Genomic DNA, 20,356 nt, shown 5'->3' with positions numbered 1-20,356 from the left:
CGCATGCAGCCCATGGCGTAGCCTTTTTTCAAGTCCTTCGTGGCTTGGACAGTTTCGTGAAGGCGCAGTCCGAAGCGTATGGTAGGGGAGACAACGTACCCCTACAACGTATACTCTACGAATCCTCCATGCTCTAACCACACATATAATTGAGGTTCGAACCTCATGTCCCATAACACTGATTGTCACGAAGTGGTTATGTATGAAAGAAATTACTGTTAATTTGTTTGTATAAAGTTTAAGGTTACGTTTCAAGAGAAACAAGAATTTGGTTTTGATGGCCAATATTGGCCTGTAAAGTTCGTCGAGTTCAGGATGTGAGTTACGTAAGGTTGATCGTATCGCTCTGTGATTGGCTGTAATAATGGGCCCTCGTAGTTCTTCTGCTTTCAGGCTGCACTTTTTTGTAACAATAGATTTGAAGTCACGGGTTGCACCTTTTTCGCGGGTTCCATAATTTCGTTTGTAGCTATTGAGTGGACAGAGTCTCCTCCTAGCCTGCCGCACATTCCCTCCGCCCAGTCCCAGAACTTTCAGAAACGCTACCCTCTTTGCACCTAGAACTATCATACCCCCGGTGTGGCAGGAAATTTTGTCCCGATCCCCGGAAATTCTTCTGATAGCTTTTTAATGGGAGACTTTTGGGACGCTTGGTGGCAGCAGACTTACCAGGTAAAATCCATTGTTCTTGGTCATGTGCGCACGCTCAGAACTACGTAAATAATAGACCTTTTCGCAAATACCATTGCGCAAGCGCAAACTGTCGAATGAGGTGCATGCTGGTCTAGCTAGTACCCAAATTTGATAGTTAGCTAGACCAGCATGCACTTCATTCCACGTCTGTTGTGCGCATACCGAGTATTTGCGATAAGGTCTATGGGCATTTACCTGGGAAGTCTGCTGCCACCTAGCGTCCCAAAGTCTCCCATTGTCTTCGTTCAGCCCTTTTTAATTTACCAGAGGCAGAATTCCATTATGACACCGAGTGCAACGTCATTAAGATTGAGGTTTTGAGCTAGATTTCACACCTGTAATAGCACTTGCTCTATATGACGAATGATTCTGGGTCTACTGACTTATCGCTGCATATGAACTTAAAGTAGGAAGGCATTTAATCCTCCTCCTTGATATTATTATGAGCCATGTTGTACAATACTTCTCTAAAGTAAAAAAAAAAAAAAAAAAAAAAAAAATGAAATTTTTAACTAAATTAAAGGCAGTGGACACTATTGGTAATTACTCCAAAAAATTATTGGCATCAAACCTTTCTTGGTGTGACGAGTAATGGGGAGAGGTTGATGGTATAAGACATTGTGAGAAACGGCTCCCTCTGAAGTGCCATAGTTTTCGAGAAAGAAGTAATTTTCCTAGAATTTGATTTCGAGACCGCAAGTTTAGAACTTGAGTGCTCGAAATCAACCATCTAAACGCACACAAATTCGTGTTGCAAGGGTTATTTTTCTTTCATTATTATCTCGCAACTTCGATGACCGATTGAGCTCAAATTTTCACAGGTTTGTTATTTTATGCGTAATATGTTGAGACACACCAACTGTGAAGACTAGTCTTTGACAATTACCAATAGTGTACACTGCCTTTAAGCTCAAGTCCAATATTGTTATTTCAACAAAATTACCACTTGACCACAAGAGGTCGGTCGGCACCAATGATCTCCATACAATGGTCGGCACAAAACATGATAATGTGATTCTGCTGCAAAGTTGAATTAGCGTCCTCTGTTGATGTGGCATCAAAGAACTTTGATTGAGTACCCACTTTTACGGCGTGCTGGAACCAGAACAGAGGCCTCCAACAATAAAAATAGAGTAAAACAAAGAAACTTTAGAATGTACTCTTTATATTAAAGACACCGGACACCTTTGGTAATTGTCAAAGACCAGTCTTCCTTGTGTGTCTCCAAGAGCGTCGTTTGCTACTGAAAAGTGGGGGGGGGGGGGGGGGGGAGGGCGAGCAAGTTTTAAAAATACCTTACATTATTTTCACCCATACCTTTACGTTTAGATTCTGTGTAACACGTCTTCCCTATTGTTTGTTTGACAAGGAGGCGAGTTACAGGGGGTGATAATTAACAATAACATCATCCAATGGAGTTTGGGAACTTGTTTCCCTCATGTAAAACCGAGATTTTATCAAATTCAAACATCGTATGCACAGTCTTTTTTTAATTGTAACAACATCGCGAAAAATTATTGGGTACAATTTTAAGAATTCTTTATGTTTTTGTTTCCTTTCTTTTTCTTTTAATTTAAGATATTTTACCTTCAAGTTTACAACATTTTTTTACCGTGTGTATCAGCTGACTTGAGCCGAAATTCCCGTCCGGCGCAATGGCTCAATGCAACCCCTCTCTTTCACACTATTTTAAAACATTTTGATTTATAGGGCCTTTGTATTTGCTATATAGCTGTCTTCATTTAGTATGTTTACTTGTATAAACTGTTTTTGTGAACTTTATTGTCTTTGAATCTTGGCCGAATAAATAGTATTAATAATACTAATAATGATCGCAGGGTAGGAGGTAGGCATGAATTATTTAACAGCCTCGCTACCATGCATGGGCAGTGCGACGTATCGCCCGCTAGCTTTGCGCAAGTCTATTCTTAGTTTGATTTCCAGTTCAGGCCACAACTAGTCATCAACCAAAAATAATGTAATCTAGATGAAAAGCGCGCCCTCTGTCGGGGTATCACGTTTACGTTACGAGTTTGAGATAGCGACGTGTTGGACCAAGACTAGGGTAGATGGGGAAAAGAGATTCAGTGGTTTAGTGAGTTGCCCACGATCACCGATAACGCATCAGTGATCTTGTGTGTTGTACCATACCGACAACCGGGGGGAGCACTGATGTACACGATACGCAAGAATAGCTGATAGTTTGCCATTCAATCACCCATTGTCACCCCGTCTCCGGGAAGCACCAGTTGAGATTGCAAGTGATGTCTAGAACTGTCCAGCTTTCTTGAGATATATAGGCCTGCCCAACTGGAGTTGTCAATTCTTGAAGACGGCAGTGTTGGGAGTTTATAAGTTTTGGCTGAACGTGTGATGTATGTTGGGTGAGAAACCTGTGTTAATACCAAGTGCGATCAGCATGGAATATTGATCAAGTTTTAATGTGTCTTTAACAACACTTGGAGCTTATTTTGGATGGGTGTACCACGGAGGGTTAAACTGAGTCAGATATATGTTCGCGTGAACCACAACTTTTTCATCAGCTAGCCGATCGCGCCAACCCCCTTCCACGCCACTCATTCTACAAGGATCATATTGGATTTTGCTCCTCAAAGATTATTGGTCAGAGCAGAGAATTTTGCTTTCACCAGCGAGCGTTCAAAGTCACTCGGGATTGGTTGACCGCCAAATGATGTAATTAAAGAAGAAAAAAATCTGGAAGAGAGAGGGGGATAAAGAAGAAGGAAACGGTGGAAGGGCTGTATTTCAACTTGGTCCACTCGGCTTAAAGGTCTTCGCAGTGATGAAGTCCTCTGTACGATAGTGCTGGAGTTTTTGTTTCAGGGAAAACGGATGCGCCGAGCTGCATTCTTTTTGGAGTGTAAGTTTTAAGTTCTCTTTGAAAAGTTGGTGCTGCTGTGTGTGGTGGTTGGACGGAGTGAGAGTTTTATAATTATTTGGTTTTTTCGGCAATGGTGATCGCATACATCGGTGTTCCCCTAGTTTGACGGTGGGGGTATATCCATTACGGTGTTGGCGACAAACAAGATTCTCAAACCCTAATCGGAGTGATTGAGGTTGACACTCAGAGGCCAAGCGGCTGGGCGAAACTTTCTCGTGCTGGATTCAGCTAAAGTTTACGAGCCGTGAGTTTTTTTTTTTTTATGTATGTGAACAGTTCCCCACTTGTTCGAGGGGCTTGAATTGAACGGATGCCCTTGGAATGGGCTACCTTGCGGCGTGTTTGAATCGTAGGGGCACCCATCAGAGACAAGACACGAGTATAATGCTGGGGACGGTGCGTGTTTTAGTGATCTTAGCAGTGAGGTCCTTGGTCATGTTACCGGTTTGGACTAGTGCTTCACCGGCCTTGCCACCACCCCAGCAGACGCCCCAGGCCGGTCAAGTGCCGGCCGCCGTCTTAGCGGGGTCCTTAAACCGCGGCTCGGAATACATACAACTCAACGGGTTTCCGGAGGAGGATCTACAACTGGAAGAAGATTCCGCTAGCTATACCTCTACAGTGGTAAGTACAAATCCTCCCTTTGTCGGGAAATGTTTTATCCGTGGTGGTAATCCGTGCATATGAAAGGTGATGTTGACCAAAGGTGATATGCCCACTATGTGTGAATAGGCTTCGGCTAGGCTGCGTGGAAGCTAGCACAAATCACGATAGGGCTTAAGGGTCTTACGTCATTTGTAAGCACTTAAATCTATTTTCAAACATTTTCAGTGGCGCAGATAGTGGATGTGTTGTTATGAATAGGAATAGGGTATGTGAAGTGGGGTTATAATGTTGGCCAAGCTCCAACTACCTCCATGCTCCAACCATGGAGGTAGCTCAGGCTTCCAACCAAGAGGAGGGGAACGGGGCCCAATTTCAAGACACTACTTCCACGGAACTCTGTTGACAAAAGAGTCAGTTTACGTTTGGTAATGACTCTGAAAATGAATAGCAATACAAATTACTTCCTATTGCGTAAACAAAAAATCTATATGAACCGGACGGTAGTTATGCAAATGGAGTAAAGTTATTTTGCAGTGTTCAAAACCCCGAAACAAAAACTTACCTGTACGCAATGTCTAGTTTGTATTATTATTATTCTATCTTTTTTAAAGGCAGTGGACACTATTGGTAATTGTCAAAGACCAGTCTTCTCACTTTGTGTATCTCAACATATGCATAAAATAACAAACCTGTGAAAATTTGAGCTCAATCGGTCATCGAACTTGCGAGATAATAAGGAAAGAACAAAACACCCTTGTCACACGAAGTTGTGTACGTTTAGATGGTTGATTTCGAGACCTCAAGTTCTAAATCTGAGGTCTCGAAATCAAATTTGTGGAAAATTACTTCTTTCTCGAAAAGTACTCCACTTCAGAGGGAGCCATTTCTCAAAATGTTGTATACTACCAGCCTCTCCCCAATACTCGTTACCAAGTAAGATTTTGTGCTAATTATTATTTTGAGTAATTACCAATAGTGTCCACTGCCTTTAATACATCATTTACGGCAAACTTAAACGGAGCTACGCGCATGTCACTCATCATACAACGTTTATTATGCCCCACAATAAAGTCTTTTAAAAAACTCCCCAAATCCCCAAACCCTAACAAGTGTAACTTACTTTAGAGAATAAATAAATAAAGCCGTACAAAATATTCTCCCAATAGAAGAAATGCAAGCCGTAAAGACAAATGAAGTACTACTGCGGTCAAAGGCTATTTCCCTGGTGTCCGACCCAGTGGACTAAAGCGCAGTAATTTAATAATGGATTGTGGTGTATAATAGTCTGGTCACGGCCAATTGTTTTTTTTGTTGTGCGACGGCTGCTGCGCTTTCGTTGGTTTAAAGCACTGGACACTATTGGTAATTACTCAAAATAATTGTTAGCATAAAACAAGTTCTTGGCAACGAGCAATGGAGAGCTATTGATATTATAAAACATTGTGAGAAACGGCTCCCTCTGAAATTATTTTTTTCACTCAAATAAAATAAAGACTTCAGGCCAGAAGCCTTTCATTGTGCATCTGAAAAGCACACAAATTTGTGCAGCAAGGGTGTTTTTTTCTTTCATTATTCTCTTGCAACTTTGATGACCAATTGAGTCAAAGTTTTTCCAGATTTGTTATTGTTGGGATACACCAGGTCAGTGAGAACTTGGCCCCGGCGGCCCTTTCGTATTTATACTACAGTTACTGTGTACAGAACAGAGGAAGAGTCCTATAATATAGGGCTAGTGAGATCTGGGATGGATTTCACAAACAGTTAGTACTAGTCTTATCTCGAGTTTGGACCAGTTACTCGTCCTAACTTAGGCCTAACTTAGGACTATGCAATTTGTATATCTCGTAGGACTAGTCCTAGTATAGGGCTAGTGAGAACTGGGACGGGTTTCACAAAGAGTTAGTACTAGTCTTATCTCGAGTTGGGACCAGTTACTCGTCCTAACTTAGGACTATCCATGCAATTTGTATATCTCGTAGGACTAGTCCGAAGTTAGGACTAGCCCTAACTCTTTGTGAAATCGACCCCTGGTCTTTGACAATAATTACTAAACGTGTCCAGTGCATTTAAGCTATGGGGTTATTTTAGACAAGTTAATTTCAATAATCTTTTTTTCTCTAAATTCATACTTCTGGACTGATTCCCAAGAAATCAAATGGAGGGAAATTCCTGAGGAATTTGAAAGACATTCCATCCGTGTGTTCGTTTCACATTATTTGCGCAACGTCTCTCTGAAGAAAAGAAGGAGGAAAATTTAACCGGTGTGACAATTACTGAGAGAAAAACAAAACAACTTGTGGAAGCTTATAAGAAAGTCGAGTAATATTGATCTTAAGCAATACATTATTGGGTTTGATTTTTTTATATTTTTTTTGTATGGATTGTCTGCTTGCTTTGGATTGACTAAAGACATTAGTGAACTGACCATTGAGGAAATACAATATGGACTTTGTGGTCCAAACATGTAGTTTTACAGTTGTTTTAGTGAACAATACCACTTTCTATAACACTATACGTTACTTCACATAGGTTCATTTCTAACAGTGTTATTATAATAATTATGAGCAGCTCATGTTTTTTTTTACACACTATAATTTTGATCTTAATTAGGGACTTCAGGGTATTTTATTTAAAATGGCGGCCATCTTGAAATTCAAAGATGGCTGCCAAAAAGTGTCTTTTGGAAAGTTGTTCATACCTAACAAGAATTCAAAGCTTTTTATAACGAGCATGTGGGAAATATTTGGTGCTTTTGTCCGGAGTGTCCACATCCATTCGCTTAAGCTGCCTGGACTATTCGGTGTTGACAGGGCCCACCACTTTCCTCCATAATCCACAAGGAACAGATAAGAACCAGTGTTCACGGGCGTTTGGAGATTATAAAGTTGGCCAATTTTAGCGGCTAGCAGCACCGGCGAAGAAGAAGAACATAAAACCCTCGCTATAAAGAGATAGCGGTATTGAACAGTGTGAATCATAGTACATGTACACGTTATCATTGCACCGTTACGCTGAAGTGCCAATGGTGTGTACGTTCACGCCTTGACACCAATGGTGTGTTAATCCTAGCTTAATACTTAACACATTTAGTAACGGTCGATATCTGGTTGGCGGTGTTAAAGAGAAGAAAAAAAGGAGGTGTATTTCGGTGGCAGGGGAAGTTATCAGTCATTGGCCCTATTTATAGACCTCTACGACAGCCATCTTGGTCTAATTTCCAGTGTACCCAACGACAAAAATAGTGTTGTAGCTCGTATTCCTTATAAACATTTAAAGACCTGACCATTTTGTGTATTTTGGATCGTAACTACTCGAAAAAATAAAGGCTATATAAACTTAACAACTTGGTTAATACAAATTGACTAAGCGCACATGCTTAATGAGAACATGTCCTTTCTCTATGGTAAGAAGTACTGAATCTGTTGACTTAGTGTTGACGTCGAGTAGGATTTGAAAACTTTGCATGGTGGAAATACGATAGTTTTGCAGGCGTGTAAAATGATAATCTATTACATGAGTTCGTTAATGGGTGGTCCTGAAAAGAACCGTAGGTTTCAAACTCGACGTTTCGATCAGTATGCTCTGATCGTCTTCTGGAAAATCTATATCTATGATATAGATTGTGAAATAATTTTGACTTCCCCTCGCTGTATATGTATGGGAACATTTTCAATAGTGGGAATTCAAAAAACCCACTCTGTGTTTGTGAAATCGTTCCATCACAATTGGCCTGAGTGTGGTTTCCTGAAACAACATTAAGCTTATCAGTACCCAGGATTTGGGAATAATTAACAGCTTATCAATAATCGGATTAAATACAGATTGATAACATTAATCAATATGCTATTGTTAAAAACCAAAGATTAATATTTTTGAAGACGAGAATATTTCGGGTCCCTGTGTGTTTAAACGTGACACCGTGCGAGGAAGCACTTGATCTAGTATTATGATGAGCAGGGTTGATCACCGGTGCCAGACATTTTCATTTCCTCCTCTCTTGTCCCCCCCCCCCCTCCTTCACGGGCACAGAGGACCAGGGGACAATTTCATAGAGCTGCTTAAGCAAAATATTTGCTTAAGCACGAAAATAGCTTGCTTATTTTCATGCCATATACATTGCTTGTGACTGGTATTTAGCTGTTAATTACTTAGCATAACATTATTGATTGGAGTCTTGGCCTGTAATCTGATTTTACTAAGCATGAATTTTTCTGCGTAAGCAAAATTTTGCGCTTAAAGGCAGTGGACACTATTGGTAATTACTCGCAAATAATTATTAGCATAAAACCTTTCTTGAGCACGAGTAATGGGGAGAGGTTGATGGTATAAAACATTGTGAGAAACGGCTCCCTCTGAAGTGCCATAGTTTTCGAGAAAGAAGTAATTCTCCACGAATTTGATTTGGAGACCTCAGATTTAGAACTTGAGGTCTCGAAATCAACCATCTAAACGCACACAACTTCGTGTGACAAGGGTGTTTTTTCTTTCATTATTATCTCGCAACTTCGATGACCGATCGAGCTCAAATTTTCACAGGTTAATTATTGTATGCATATGTTGAGGTACACCAACTGTGGAGGCTAGTCTTTGACATTTACCAATAGTGTCCACTGCCTTCAAGCAGCTCTATGATGGCAACGAGGCAATCGCCTTCGTTGCCTCATTGAAGTATCAGTCCTGCACAGCCAGCGACGTCACAGAAAGCTCCACTTGATTAATTATAGTCAGATCTCTTCTGAGAATCATGTTGTGTTGTTGGTACATCATCATCGCACACCTGTGGGATTCGAGAGGGTCCCGTTAATAAGGGGGCCGTGACACAGTTTCACCTGAAGAAGACTTTTGGGGTTCGTTAAGACGGCTTTAAGAGTCTGAATTGTGGTGTACTTAACCAACAAGGGACTGAATAGGACCAATGATGATTGCAGTGTGTAGTACCTCTATGGCCACAGGATTCCTCTCTGCACACCTGTGTTTTTCTCTCCCCCATTGTGACTCGGGAGCCCCCCGGGCCTTGTGTTGTCTCCGCACGGCATCCCTCCCCCTTTCTCCCGTTGTCCTCTGTTGTTGTGAATCCTGATAGAAAGAGAGAGCGACACACTGCGTTTCTCTGTCAACACAACGTTTAGTCTTGAGGATGTGTTTTGGGTGTTGCTCCAGTCTCGAAAGTGTAGAACAGATGTGAGTTTTTGTGATCATCGAACGGTGGGCTCCTGACACGTATTTCACCAAAGAGGGATGAGGATGCCATAACTTTATACTCTTGTTTTTGTATGCAAGCCTGAAGGCCACTTCAAGGTGTGGGCTACTTCTCATTTATTTTTCCAGGCGCCATTACCAACCTCTTCCTGGGGCTAAAACACCCCCTTTGCAGTCCATATAGATGAAGGCTTGGGTATCATCCACCAGAAGCCTGGCGGGTAGAGCAAAAAGCACTACCTCCCCAACTTTACGAAGCAATCGTGGTTAAGTGTCTTGCTTAAGGACAGAAGTGTCCTGACCGGGACTCGAACCCTAACTCTGCTGATCAGTCATGTCACTGTTTAACTCCTACCATGAAAAGTTTAAACTCCTAATTGTAACCAAACCACAGAGTTTCAGGCCTGTATGCTTCGTTTTTGAAAGGGTGGGGGCACCCAGGGCATCTGCTACTTGATAAAGTACATTGTACACTTCAACTGGAGCATTTCAAGGGCACCAAGGACCATGGGGGCATTGAGGCAATCGCCTTCGTTGCCACCCCTTGAAGTATCAGGCCAATGTTTTAATTTATTTTCACTGAGTGCAAGTTGATCAACTTACTGTATTGGCACCTTTTGGTTTTTTTTAACACGTATGTCCTTCCATGGTCCTTCGATTTGGAAATGTCACCCCGCTAACGGCTGTTGTAATGGACCCTTCCCATGAAATATGCTAATTACATTCACGCATGCGTACAGACCCTGTTGGTTGGCAAACACCATAGACCTTTTCGCAAATACCGGGGCGCGCGCGTAACGCTTGGAATTAGGTGCATTGTGGTCTAGCTGGTATCCAAATTTGATCCCTATCTATCCCACAATGCACCTCATTCAACAGTCTGCGCTTGCGCATTGGTATTTGCGATAAGGTCTATAGAGTTGTGCACTAAGCAGACGCGCAATCGCGTCTGCGTCACGCACCCATTAGCCGTGTACAAAACAGCACGATGTTCCCTCATTTTGCCAACCAAAACGTCAGTGCGCAAGCGCTATGTGCAATTTACATATTTCATGGGAAGGGTCTATTTGCTTACTGTTATTATCATTTTTTTTTAGAAGCACAACTATAGGCAAAGAACACGATAAATATGAAACGAAGTGAAAGGGCCTTTAGTTTTAGATGTGGGAGGAAATCCAAATGGGGCAAGAACTCACGTAATCAGTTATATATAATAAGGACTGTGAAAACACATTGCAATCCACGTGCAAGAATCATCTGTTGAGGTGGGATTCGAACCGTGCTTCCCATGCCCAGGATGTGAAAGGCAGGGCTGCTGAGCCAACGTGATTCCCTCACCAATCATGCTGCGCGGCTGTATGATGAATATAAGTTGTTGCGAAATTGTATTTGCGACTCCAAAATGGTTGCTTATCCTTGGCATAGGCCTACTCAAAATGATACTTAAACAATTATAACATCTAATTTACCTGACGCGCCCTTGGTTGGTCATCCCCGCCCCTATTCTGCCCATTTTCCCCGTATCGGTCGGACACCCTTGTGTTACGTCCTCCATGTTTGGATCAGGTGATTCTAAAGAAAACCTACCGTCAACAACTCAATTATGACGGCATGCCTGCGGTGCTGAACTGTCCCCTAATGAAAAGCCTCGTACATGGGGTCCGATTACGCGTTCTTTACCCGTTATTGTTGTGGAAGATAAGGACCACCATCTCAGGTAGAGGAACAAGCCTACAGTAATGAGGGATCTTTGAATCAGAGAAGTGCCGCGAACCCCCTCAAAAAATCAAACTGGAGCGCGTCTTGTAAACTCACTGACAAAACTTGGGCAAGGTTGGTCTAAATATAATTGATGTTGTCACATTACTTTAGATAGCAAGATAAAAATCCAAATTTAAAGGCTCTGGACACTTTTGGTAATTGTCAAAGACCAGTCTTCTCACTTGGTGTATCTCAACATATGCATAAAATAACAAACCTGTGAAAATTTGAGCTCGACTGGTTGTCGGAGTTGCGAGATAACTATGAAAGAAAAAAACACCCTTATCACACGAAGTTGTGTGCTTTCAGATGCTTGATTTCGAGACCTCAAATTCTAAACTTGAGGTCTCGAAGTCGTTGAAAATAAATTCTTCCTCGAAAACTACGTCACTTGCCGTTTCTCACAATGTTTTTAACTGTCAACCTCTCCCCGTTACTCGTTACCAAGTGAGGTTTTATGCTGATAATTACTTTGAGTAATTACCAATAGTGTCCACTGCCTTTAACATCATACATAGGGTGGTAAATTATTACAACAATTCAGTTTGAGAGCGTTTTGCACACTGACAAAATGGGGCAAGGGTTGTTGTTAAAATCATGGATGTTGTCACATAGGCCTACATCGTGTAGATAACCAAGAGAGAGAGAACAACACTAACACAAACAAAATCAATTTGAGAGCGTCTTGTACTGGGGAAGGCCTGATACTTCACGGACTGAGGCAACGAATGAGATTGCCTCCATGCCCCCTGGTCACTGCATCGGTGCCCTTGAAATGCTCAAAGGGTGCTCATTTCCTAAGGAGACAATGCCTTAGTGCCCTTGCCCTTTTATAAACGAAGCACGCAGGCCTGATTATTGCCAATAAGTTTGGCACGAGACGGTAGTCCCCCAAGCATCAAGTCGTTGTCAATGGGCGGGAAACCTCTTTATGTTATTGACTTTTCTCCACGTCCGTCACTGCTAATTTACCGGAGAGTTGCTGACATTCGCTCTGATGGTCGAGTTCCTTTCTTCCACCCTGTCAATCGCATACATCACCGGAAGCCTAATTTCATAAAGCTGTTAATAAGCAAAAAATACTGCTTAGTTAGTTTCTTTGCTAAGCAGAAAATGAGTGGGGCACCAGTCGCAACAATGTAAGCTTTATGTAATGTTGGCTGGTAGCCTGTTTGTGCGAGGCAAGGTTTTCATGCGCTTAGCAGGTTGTTGGGCCCCAACGGCAACATGGTCGCTTATCGCGTCGAGAAATCGGATGAGAGGGTGCGTGGTCTAAAATAAGCTGGTGCTCCTAGCCTCAGATCAAGTGTGCTGCGTTCTTTTCATCAAAACCTTCACCGTGCCCTCGGGGTGCTAGACAAAATGGCGGTGGTCTCGACATCTTTTGCATTTTATAAAAAAGAATGGTAAAAGAAATAAACAAAATTGGTCCAAGCATGCGGATCGCTTCTCAATGGAAATGGCTCCAAACATCATAATTGGATTCGCTCTGAACCAGATTTCGACAAAAGAAAGAACAATCTTGTCTTCAAATGTTTTTTTTTTTTTTTTTTTTTTTAACAGAATGCATCCGTGAGAATGGAAATTCACTTTTCCTCACAAGATGGCTGAAACAGAAGTTTTGTTACAGTTTATCAATCTACATTCAAGAATCATCCACAACAATGTTTCAAATTTGGACAGAAACGAGTTAAGAAAATCCTGTGCTACTTCCTCTAAAGACACTGGACATTATTGGTAATTGTCAAAGACCAGTCTTCTCACTTGGTGTAGCTCAACATATGCATAAAATAACAAACCTGTGAAAATTTGAGCTCAATTGGTCGTCGAAGTTGCGAGATAATAATGAAAGAAAAAACACCCTGGTCACACAAAGTTATGTGGTTTCAGATGCTTGATTTCTAGACCTCAAAATCCAATTCTGAGGTCTCGAAATCAAATTCGTGGAAAATTACTTCTTTCTCGAAAACAACGTACTTCAGAGGGAGCCGTTTCTCACAATGTTTTATACTACCAACCTCTCCCCATTACTCGTTACCAAGTAAGGTTTTATGCTAATCATTATTTTGAGTAATTACCAATAGTGTCCACTTCCTTTAAGCACTCAATTCATCAAAACCATCTCAGGGTTTCATCGTCTGACGTCTTTTTTGCCAATGATGTCATCAAAAAGAATTATTGTAGCCCAAGATCTCAAAAATTTGAATAGCACTTCCAGACCTCCGTAGTAAAGCCCCTTTCCAGCAATTCCAATCTGGTGTAGTTTTTACACGTCATAACTTTACACGAGAGCCCGAAGTTTTCAATAACTGCTGAAGAGTCCTGGACTATCTTTATGAAATCGACACCAGCTCTGATTTAAAGGCACTGGAAACTATTGGTAATTAGTCAAAATAATTGTTCGCATACACATTTACTTGGTACCGAGCAATGGATAGCTGTTGATAGTATAAAACATTGTGAGAAACGGCTCCCTCTGAAGAACGTAGTTTTTGAGAAAGAAATAATTTCTCACTATATTATTTATTTTACTTCGGGACCTCATCAAGCATCTGAAAGCAACTTCGACGACCAATTGAGCTCAAATTTTCACAAATTTGTTATTTTATGCACATGTTGAAGTACACAATTAGTAAGAAGACTGGTCTTTGACAATTACCAAAGGTGTCCAGTGCCTTCAAGCACAGGCATACAATCAGATTGCATCGCGTTCCTTCAGCCACGATGGAAGCTAAACCAAATTGCTTTGAAGCGTTTTGTTTTTTGGAGAAGCTGTTTTTACATTCGTATTCAATGCTGTGCCTAGACATTCCCTTTAAAGTGTCAGAAGTTTAAGTCACCTCCCCCAGTGTAAAAGCAACATGGGAGGTTGGCTCGTCTATTATGGGGGTTTGTCCCCCTAATGAGCAGCCACCAGACCGGCACAAGGGGACGGCATGCCGTGTTTTTGTCCCGATCTACGGGGAGCACTGCCATCAACTAAAGGCTCAACGACCTAGCAATTTATCTTCCTTTTTTTCAGTGTCCGTTTAGCTATAAGGTTATGGTTGCACGTAGTCTCCACCCCGTGTCGGCACAGTCATTGCGCATGTAAGAATTATGGTTGATCTAACAATAGGCGTTATTTTTGAAAATGGCAACCTGTACCACATTCAACACTTGTATTTTATTGATGCAATCGCCAATATCACTGATAAGTATAGGCTATTCATCCATATACCATCCTTAGAGATACTTTGTCACAAGCCTGTATATGTTTAGTTTTTAAAGGGCAAGGGCACCAAGGCATTTTTTTTCTTGGTACTAAAGGGTACCCTATGAGAACTGTAAATTTCTATTGTAGCATTTGAAGGGCACCAAGGCAGTGTCCAGGGGCATGGAGGCAATCACCTCAGTGAAGTATCGGGCAAGTTGTCATAACAACAAAACCAATGACTTCCACAGAGAAGTGCTTCTGATCGTTGCGTATGGGGCAATAGGCCTACATAGACTTCGAAACTGTGAGTACAAACTTTTTGTATTGTACGGGCAAAGGAGCAATGAACGGACATTGCCCCACGTCTCAACTGATTCGGAAACATATGCACACACTTTGGCTATACGAAAGTTTCCCATTTACTGTTAAAAAGAAGAAGTTTTAACTATTGAGAAACATTCCTGACCGTGGACCTCCAAAATAACCATCCAATGTCATTATGCCTTGCTGGCCAATACCCACTCGGGACCTTTAAGTTCATCCCCATGTATAGGGCCCGCCCCCATTGTCTCCATGTTGACTTGTTGCCAGTCCTCGCCATTGTACTCTGCATTGTTTGCTCCCGTGATTAATAGTAGAGGTGCCCCCGGGGTGTATGCGCTAAACTAAGCCGCATAATCGAGCCTAGCAGCTAACCCAGTAGTCGGGGGAGCACAGCCTGCGTGCCGGCGCACTCGTTTGGGGACTCAACTCTTTTTTTTTCTTTCCACAGTTGTAAACTTTTGTGGCGTACTTCTTCCAAGAACTTTTTGTTGTATGTTTGGAGGCAATATGAAAAAAAGCATTCAAGTATTAAAGTGTAGTGTAATTCGATGATGTTAACCGCCTAGAACAAGTATTAGGGAACCCTTTGTCATGTACTTAGGCACTTTATATGGCGTTGGAACTCTTAATAATGGAAAAGTACATAAAACATGACGCCAAAGTGTAATTCTAGTAATGTAGGCATCTTTCCCGCCCTTTTGTGTGGCTGTCACAGACGGTTCATAGTAACCAGGCAAGTGCGAACGTCAGTGATTATTTTGGAATCAACCCGGGGCCAGGTGGCCGAAGGCCAAAGTTCATAGTAACCAGGCAAGAGCGAACGTCAGTGATTATTTTGGAATCAACCCGGGGCCAGGTGGCCGAAGGCCAAACCCAGCTTCCGACGTTCAATTTTGTGATGACCTAGTGTAACAAACCTTCTCCTGAAGACGATCAGAGCATACTGATCGAAACGTTGAGTTATCAACCACCGGTTCCTTTTAGAATCAATGCTCCAAAAAGGTATTCACACGGTGTTACCGAAAGCTTCACTATACTAAACCTCTCATCAAACCTCACGGGATTCGAACCAACAACCATGAGTTCGGCTTTTTGAGGCTTACTACCATTAGATTAAGCGTTATCAGTGAAGAGATTAGCGTTTGAAATGGCGGCAAATAGGTGGTGGAATCGCCGAAGGTCGAGTTGGTAAACTGCTTGAGTGGTCTTTGGTATCTTTCTCTATAAAGATGAGCTAGGGTCGCCGAAGGTCGAGTTGGTAAACTGCCCAGAGTGGTATTTGGTATATATTTCTCCATACAGCTGATCTAGGGTCACCGAAGGTCGAGTTGGTAAACTACACGAGTGGTGTTTGGTATCTTTCTCCATACCACAAGATATGAGCTTATCAAGCGTGTCATCCAGAAGCCATGGACGACTAAAGTCGGATGTGGCGGCATCGGGGACCATCCTCGATCCAGCCCCAGTGTCACCATCTACGGCGCCACTACAATCCCCTTCCTGGCTGTGTTTTTTCTCCTCGCTCTTTTACTGTCTTACCAAGAACTCTGTGTCATCCACCACTTACGTATACCATTTTCCAGCTAAGATTGTCTAAGAATGCTCACATCCCGGAAGAGGAGAGAGAGAGAGAGAGAGAGAGAGGGAGGGAGGGAGGGAGGGAGGGAGGGAGGGAGGGAGGGAGGGAGGGAGGGAGGGAGGGAGGGAGGGAGGGAGGGAGGGAGGGAGGGGGAGGGAGGGAGGGAGGGGGAGGGAGGGAGGGGGAGGGAGGGAGGGAGGGAGGGAGGGAGGGAGGGAGGGAGGGAGGGGGGGAGAGAGGGAGAGAGAGAGAGAGAGAGAGAGAGAGAGATGACACTGTCATGGTTACGGCACAGAAATCTCATCACGGTTGTTGTGATGCATTTCAATCCCCTGTCACACGAGAGCAATTTAGCAAGGGTCTCTTGTTAAATTGTAGCATGGTTGTACAGTATTTTTACAAAATGTACCTCAAGATGAAAGGACAACAATTTTGTTTCTACTTTCAAAGTTCCCTTGCGAAATCTTGTTAAACTTTGCTACATTTTATAAGCATTCTGAAATTAAGCAAGGGACCCCAGTTAAATTGCTGTCGTGTGAACAGCACTGAAGAGTGTTGACAGGCAGGCGGCGACTGACTTCTTTATAGTGGTCTTGCTTTCGTTATGTGTTTTGGTCTGGCCCATTGCGCAACGATTATAACAACGGGCCATATTCCTCTTACGTGTACAACTGAAAGCAGTAAGCGGCATCCATTCAGCTGTCCGTTGTACAACTCCGGCCAGTGACCCGTACCATGGGCCGGTGATTGTAAAACCACACTTTCAGTTTTAGTGGGGCAAATGGCAGTATTCTCGGGTAATATGCGTGCGAAATTATTGTCAGAGACTAGTATTAGAACTGTATAGGTGACCCATACCAACCATGTGAAAATTGCCTCCGTGGTCATTGCCTTGGTGCCCTTGAAATACTCCAGTAGAAATTTACAATTTCCTCATAGGGTGCCCTTTACCAAGAAGAACATGCCTTGGCGCCTTCGCCCTTTCAAAAATGAAGGATAAGGCCTGTTCCAAGATGCCCTTGCCCCAACCCAAGGAGATTTAAGAACACAAAGAGAATTGTGTCGTCCTTCAAATGCCCCCAAGTTGTATTTGTGCCCCAATTACACCATTGCCTATATTATATGCTTATTCCGATTCCGATTCGTCAAGAAGATTAATGACTAAGCTTTATAAAGTATTTATTCGTAACAAAAATAAAACAAACGCAAATTGCTGTATTTAAGACTTCTGGGTGAGACATGTCGCCTCATCCCGTGTAGGTCTCAAACCCGTATAAACATGTCACCATGGTGGAATGTCCTCCCCATCATTTATCAGAAAGCTAGGCTAGCCAACCCCCCCCCCCTAAAAAAAGTTACAAATTCACACATCAGAGAAATATCATTTTTCTCTGACCCAGCTATTAACCGGACCGTTTAGGATTCCAATGTAAGGCGTTTTAGCGTCCCTGCCCGCTTCCTTTTTAGAGGCCTCCTTTTTATTATTTTATATTTTGTATTATTTTTTATTCGAATGAAAATAAAAAAGGAAGTATGTTCTTTTTTTTTCTTTTTCATAAAAGAAAGGATACAGTTTGACGATCTTTTGCAATAAATATATTCTTTTAATCCAAGCCGATTATCGGGCGGCCATTTTGGAAAAAAAGGATCTCCTTCACTTTTTTCAAAAAGGCAGGACGCCAAACATTATGTTTGTTTTATTCGGCCTAAAATATTAGTTGTGCATATCATTTCGCTCCTAATCTCCGCCAGGGACCCAGAGCGTGGCTAGCATTCCGTGGCGTCTCGCCTCTTCAATTTCATCCTTCGCGCCAACGCGAACCCAAGACCAGACGATCAGTTCAATTCCAGTTTCTGTTTTCCCGCCATAAACGACATAATGGCGCGTAGCTGCTAATTAATTTTCTACGTTGGCCTCACTCGCGTTTGAGTTGGCGCACATTTTTTACTTATCACCCATCGGCGTGTTTGACTGATAATAATCCACGACTCCTCCTTTATTAGTCTGGCACCCGTGTCTGCTACCAAGACTCCAGGCAGGGTATACACTGATAGCCCCCAGGGGGATGACGCAGACACAAAACGCCGCCCGCTCAAGGTGAAATGGGTCATTATTATAATAGCTGACCTAATTCTCGAACAAACGATTTACAAGTTGGGCTACTTCAGTGACACTGTGACAGTTTCAGTTTATGTTATTAAAGGCAGTGGACACTATTGGTAATTGTCAAAGACTAGCCTTCTCACTTGGTGTATCTCAACATATGCATAAAATAACAAACCTGTGAAAATTTGAGCTCAATCGGTCGTCAAAGTTGCAACATAACAATGAAAGAAAAAACACCAATGTCACACGAAGTTGTGTGCTTTCATATTCTTGATTTCGAGACCTCAAATTCTAAACTTGAGGTATCGAAATCAAATACGTGGAAAATTACTTCTTTCTCGAAAATATGGCACTTCACAAGGGAGCCGTTTCTCACAATGTTTTATACCATCAACCTCTCCCCATTACTAGTCACCAAGAAAGGTTTTATGCGAATAATTATGTTGAGTAATTACCAATAGTGTCCATCGAGTAAAGATGCAGAATTATACAATCCTTTTGATCGGTAAGCAGTTCGCAACAGCTAATTGGTTGTACCCGCAAGTTTCCTGTTTAGTTATACCATGGTTATAAAATGTAACGGTAATATTTCTTAAAATTTATTAAATTGTCCACAATGCAAAGCTTCAAATATCACTTTATGTTTAAGTCGCGTCGAAGATTTATCCCGGGTCCAGTAAAAGTGTTGACTTATTATACAAGAAGTGCAAAACATGTGGTCTTGCATAATGTAGATATCATGGTAACTCAAACCACGTACATGTACATTAAGGTCGTTCAGACACAGAAATAAATAAAGTCTGGTTTAAAGGCAGTGGACACTATTGGTAATTACTCAAAATAATTGCTATAGCATAAAAACTTACTTGGTATCGAGCAATGGAGAGCTGTTGCTAATATAAAACATTGTGAGAAACGGCTCCCTCTGAAGTAACGTAGTTTTCGAGAAAGAATTATATTGTCACTAAAATATTTGAATTTGACTTCAAGACCTCAGAATAAGCTTTTGAGGTCTCGAAATCAAGCATCTGAAAACACACAACTTCGTGTGACAAGGGTTTTTTCTTCCATCTCACAACTTCGACGACCAAGATTGAGTTCACAGGTTTGTTGTTTTGTGCATTATGTTGAGATACACCAAGTGAGAAAACTGGTTTTTGACAATTATTACCAAAGGTGTCAAGTGTCTTTAAAGCCATTATACACTTTCGGAACAGAAAAAAAAAAAAGTTCACAGATTTACAAATAACTGACATGGTTTACAGAAGGTAATGGTAAAAGACTTCTCTTGAAATATTATTCCATGAAATGCTTCACTTTTTGAAAAAACATTAAAACAATTATCAGTTCTCGACAACGAGCATTACGGATTATAGTAAACACATGTCATGACACGGCGAAACGTGCGGAAACAAAGGTGGGTTTTCCCGTTATTTTCTCCCGATTTTCACAGGTTTGTTGTTTCATGTATAAGTTGTGATACACGAAGTGTGGGCCTTTGGACAATACTGTTTACCGAAAGTGTCCAATGGCTTTAACTCATGGTTCACTCCCGAGCAAGTTCAACTCTGTGTGTCTGAACGGTTCTAAAGTTAGACCGAATCGGGTTCAACCCGTAGAAGTTAGACCGTCGAGCTGGGGGTTTATCTTTCTTCTATAGAGACACAAGTATTAATATACATGTACACAGATAGCGCAAATATTCAACGGCATGAAATGAAATGAAATGATAAGCTGACGTTTATTGATGATGTGATACCAAAGGGTGGGTTTAGGGCGTCTTCAGTCTTGGACGTGTGTGGTCTTTACTCTCTTCCCGGAAACGAAGATGAATCGGAAGATGATTTCACAAAAGACCAATGGCCACCAGACTTAAAGGCACTGGACACTATTGGTAATTGCCAAAGACCAGTCTTCTCACTTGGTGCATCTCAACATATGCATAAAATAACAAACCTGTGAAAATTTGAATCCAATTGGTCGTCGAAG

Source organism: Asterias rubens, chromosome 18 (genome assembly GCF_902459465.1).
Source record: "Asterias rubens chromosome 18, eAstRub1.3, whole genome shotgun sequence".
Taxonomy (NCBI): Eukaryota; Metazoa; Echinodermata; class Asteroidea; order Forcipulatida; family Asteriidae; genus Asterias; species Asterias rubens.
This window is presented reverse-complemented; position numbering follows the sequence as displayed.